A 5190-nucleotide genomic window follows, 5' to 3' on the forward strand; every position below is an offset into this window, starting at 1 on the left:
TAGGGTACATTACTATGCTAAGTGGCTACGCAGAACTTCTTCACCCCAGGATACAAGCACCACTTCCCCGGAGCAGGTCCCTAGGAGTTCTGGTCGCCTTCTAGCTAGAAGGGGTATCCCAGCCTGACCACAAGCCAGCAACTCAATGTGGATCGTAAGCAACAAAGGAAAGACTCCGCACTGGAGAAGGAAATAGTCAAGCCGAAACAGATGAGTGCAATTAAGCTAATGTAAAGATAAGACTGAGAAAGCAAATCTCCTTTATTACTTGATTCATATGGTTAGCGTGGTGTACATCAGAGGTCAGGATTACGAGGGCGGACCTCTACCGCTCTAGACCACTCGCTGGTGTCACCTATTTGCGCGACGAAGCCAGAGGTTGGGTTTACAAGGGCGGACCTTTACCACTCTAGACCGCACGTAGGCACCACGTCATTACAAAGGAGGAGCACTCTTAATCTTATCTAGGGGCAACCTACAGCCGCCGTCCCGTACGTCATGTACGATCCTGGCCGGAGTGGAATCGCCACCTTGGGGGTTCCTCTCAGTCATTGGTGGCAAAGGCAACCCGGACGTGCCTGTACAGCATCATCCAGCATCAACTAGGAGCTTGCAGGGCCCTTCCCAGCACAAGAACTATCCCATGCTCAGATAGCATGGGAACAAATTCTTTGGCTTCGAATGGAAGTGGCCCAGCCGTCGCCGGCTGCCGTCGGAAGCCAGCCCGGTGGCCGCTCACAGTGAGCTGAAGCCGGCATGACACCCTTGCGCAGCGGAAGAACGGGTGCTCGTTTGGACGAGAACAGAGCGTGGAGAAGAGCGGTCGTTCGCCGGCTTCCCCCCGGCGCTGACACAGGGCCCCCGCACCTCGTGGTAGAGGTCGAGTCCTGTCTGCAGCAGCACCGAGAGAGGCTTGAGCCAGGCGAGGGAGAAGGCGACCGTCATCTTTCCTGAGTCACAGCCTTCGGCTCCAGGTTCCATCTTGAGAGGAAACCTTGAGCCGACGCCATGCCGCCGCAAGGGAACCCCGGTGGTTGCTTGAGAGAAAACCTTGAGCTGACGCTGGGGTCTCGTAGGGTGACGCACAGCAGGGGTTGCCGCTGCGCGCCACCTCGCAGGCTCTGAGGTGTCGTAGTGGCGACGCACAGCAGGCGCCGCTGCCGTGCGCCGCCGCACCGAGGGCACTGCCGCCTCGGTGCCGGGGCATGCGGCGTAGGTGACGCCATGCCCTTCTTCATCTTCTCATCGTCGTTGCAGAGGATAAGCTCAACCTCAGAAGCCTAGAGGTGAGCGGAGATCTGGCCTACGCCTGCGCGTTCCCCATGGACAGCGCCAAATATTGTGGTTTGTGGAGACCCACAGCCGGGTGGCGTAGTGCACCCGCCTAATCCCAGAGGTTGAGTACTCGGAGAAGTGCTAAGCGATTCGGCAAGTCTACCTTGGGAGCAAGAACACAAGAACACTCGAAGATTTAGAGTGGTTCGGGCCGCCGGAGCGAAATACCCTACATCCACTGTGAGTTATATTGCTCTTGCATATGAATGAATCTATCCTCTGCCCAGGCTGGGTACTGGCCTCTGCCGGGATTTCTTTGGCCTGGGCTTTCTCTAACGTGCGTCTCCCTTTTATAGCCCAAGGGGACACGTACACAGGCGTGGAGAGCCCGACAGGTGGGTCCAACGCGGATGTATAGTATACTGCGCAGAAGGCATTAATGGTGCTACAGTGGTTGAGAATCTCACCCCGGATACGCTTCATCGCTCTGTGGACTCTCTGACCAAGGAGTGGATTCACGTGTCCCGTCGGCGAGGCGCCCGTTGAGGTAGTGTAGGTTGCGACGTAGACTGTTGGCTCTACTGCGTAGGCGTCATGATAGGCGAAGGCGAGCCATCATGTGCAACTGGCGTAGCAGACTGACATGCGTGGCGTGGGCGGCGCCAGCGGCTGCACTGTGTGCCTTAGTAACGCGCGATGAACAGTGTAGCCTGGCAAAAGTCGCCTCGGGCTCTGCTGTGGCAGAGCGCACTTACATCTCCCGTATTGAATGCGGTAGGTGGGCGAGTCTTCCCGAGGAAGCTTTGCGGCCGTGCATGTGCCTTCGCCTGCGGACACGTGGTGGCTCCGGACCTGCCCCAGGTGGGGTGTCTGTTCCCTCCCCGCTGAGGGGTCCATATAGTATATGGGGTCCGGGACCCCGTGGGAGGTCCGGGGCCCCGACTGTTTTGGCTGAGTGCTCCCTTCTCTGGGACACGCGGCGTCACCGGACCCTTCCCTAGCAAGGAATGGGTCTGGGGCCGCTGACCGGGTGAGAAGGGCTTCGGACCGCGGGGATTCGGCTGCTCAGGCCGTCAGCGTGTAGTCAAGAATAACTATGAGGCTCTCGCCTAGACTCAGCAAGAGAGGCTACCCTAGTCCAGAGGTACCGACAATACAGGTATACGGAAATGAACAAATACGAACGGAATACAACAGGAACAGAATAGAAACTGGAAACTTACACTGGGATGACACATTACAAGACATACATATATCGTGACACCTTACACATTCAATGATTCGAACCACAATCCAGCAACATGTGCACACCACGAGCAGCATTCTTACTAGCACTAGCACCTTCACATGTCTTTCTCTTTAATCCAATCAAAGAATCAACAAAGAGACCAACCATGAGTCTAACGGATCATCACATCACCAATAATGAGACCGCAAGTAAGAAAAAGAATTCAGAGCATATCCATAAAGCTAATCTGCTACTAAAATTAAATGTACAGAGCTACTAGTGGTCTAGTGCATACCTGAAACGGATCCTCTGCTGCTGCTCTTGACAGAAACAGAAGGCGGATCCTCTGCAGGGGCGCAGCCGTGCAGGGCTGTGGAGCCCGGACGGCCGGACCGCCGGAAGGGGGCGCGCGGCCGGAGCTCGAAGGCACCGGAAGCTTGTAGAGCACCGGGGGCGTCGAGCGGGCGCTAGGGGCGACGAGCGGGCGGCGCTGGTGGGCGGCGGCCGCCAGAGACAGGGTCTGATGGGTCTCGCTTGTGATATTGAGGGGCTGGGTGTGGCGGCTAGGGACTGGGGGCTGGTTTCTTGGGCCTGTGTTGGGCTGGATCAATATTTAGTAGTTTTATTTATCTAGCCCATCCCGTATAGTTTGAAAATGGGATGAATGCGGGTCCATCCCGGTAAAACGGGCGGGATAGACCCTCTCCCGTATCTCGTCCCATTTCCGGCTACCCTTTACCCATTTCCCGTCCCGTTTCCGGAATTTTCCGTCCCGTTTCCATTTACCTGCAAATATGGGATAAATATAGAAATACAGCCGGACGGAAACGATATTTTTTCCGTCCGTGATCATCCTTAAGAAGGATGATGAAGACAACGATAAAGATGGAACCATGGGATTCCAGCAACCCGCCAACATGGTCAATATGATCTATGGAGGAGATTCTTCCTTCAACAAGAGAAGTCAGAAACTGGTTTGGCGAGAAATACTAAATATAGAACCAGCCATTGAGAAACCACTCAGACACAGTGAGGTCCCAATTACCTTCTCAAGGGAAGACCAGTGGACCAGCTTCTCCGAGCCAGGAAAATTTCCACTCGTTTTAGACCCAGTGATGGCAGGATCCATACTTACTCGAGTACTTATTGATGGAGGCAGCGGTCTGAATCTCATCTTTATGAGTACAATTACGAAGATGGGACTCGATATTTTTGACAAATTGAAACCAAGCAAAGCACCTTTCTACAGCATCGTGCCAAGAAACGCTTCCTTCCCAATTGGCACTGTGGTACTCCCAGTCACTTTTAGTACTCCAGATAATTACCGAACAGAGCTCATCAAATTCGAAGTAGCAGACTTCGAGTCATCATATCACACCATACTCGGATGGCCGGCTTTGGCTAAGTTCATGGCAGTTCCTCATTATGTCTACCTATTGCTTAAGATGTCGGGAAAGATAGGGGTCCTCACTTTCCGCAGAGACCTTCAGAAGTCGCCCGAATGTGAAAAAGAAGCTATCACCTATGCTTCTACAAATCGACTACTAGACACTGCAGGAGAAGTACTCGCAACTGCCCAACAGTACTCTGCGTCAGGGATGGAAATCCCTACAAAGAAAACAAACCGCTCTGCTCCGAAACCACCCGACAATGTTGGAGTGAAGACAATCCAGTTGCAAGAAGGTGCCCTGTAAAAAACGGCATTGATCGGAACAGAGCTCACTGACAAATAGGAAAGCGCGCTCGTCAAATTTCTTAGGGCTAACCGTGACGTATTCGCTTGGAAACCAGCCGATATGCCCGGTGTCCCGAAGGAGTTGATCGAGCACTCCTTAAATGTCAACCCTACTGCTACTCCTAAGAAGCAATGCCTACGAAGGTTCTCAGCAGAGAAAAGAGAAGCCATCAAAAAGAAAATTGCCAAACTACTCACGGCTAGATTCATCAAAGAAGTCTATCACCCCGAGTGGTTGGCGAATCCTGTCCTCATCCTCAAGAAAAACAACAACGAGTAGAGGATGTGTGTTGACTACACAGACCTCAATAAACACTGTCCGAAAGATCCTTTTGGGCTTCCACGCATCGACCAGGTCATCGACTCGACGGCCGGCTGCGTTCTGCTATCCTTCCTTGACTGCTACTCGGGATACCATCAAATAGCCCTTAAGGAAGAAGATCAAATCAAGACAGCATTCATCACTCCATTTAGGGCATATGCATACAAGACCATGTCCTTCAGATTAAAGAATGCTGCAGCAACATATCACCGTGCCATATAGCTATGCTTCACCAATCAGCTTCATCGCAATGTGGAAGCTTACGTCGATGATGTGGTCGTAAAGACAAAGGAATACAGTTCCTTTATTCCTGACCTAGAAAAAACCTTCAACAGTCTACGAAGTTTCAGGTGGAAACTGAACCCGACCAAGTGTGTTTTCGGCGTGCCATCCGGCAAACTACTGGCTTCATCGTCAGTCATAAATGAATTGAAGCAAATCTCGAGAAGATCAATGCCATTATGAATATGGAAGCCTCGGCCTCCATCAAAGATGTCCAGAAACTCACTGGATGCATGACCGCCGTAAACAGATTCCTCTCGAGGCTCGGTGAAAGGGGACTTCATTTCTTTAAGCTACTTAAGAAGCAAGACAAATTCCGATGGTCTCAAGAAGCAGCCGAAGCGCTCG

The 5190-nt window shown here is 52.5% G+C and overlaps 1 long non-coding RNA gene across 1 annotated transcript; it reads right to left on the reverse strand.

Annotated features, from left to right (window-relative positions):
* Positions 1-2480: 2480 nt before the first annotated feature.
* Positions 2481-3062, reverse strand: LOC120639128. Its single transcript, XR_005661284.1, has 2 exons — positions 2799-3062; positions 2481-2675 (listed from the first exon to the last, which is right to left on the reverse strand). It is a non-coding gene; the product is annotated as an uncharacterized LOC120639128 (long non-coding RNA).
* Between the last annotated feature and the right edge of the window lie 2128 nt (positions 3063-5190).

The sequence above is a fragment of the Panicum virgatum genome, chromosome 6K, assembly GCF_016808335.1.
Source record: "Panicum virgatum strain AP13 chromosome 6K, P.virgatum_v5, whole genome shotgun sequence".
NCBI classification, from domain to species: domain Eukaryota; kingdom Viridiplantae; phylum Streptophyta; class Magnoliopsida; order Poales; family Poaceae; genus Panicum; species Panicum virgatum.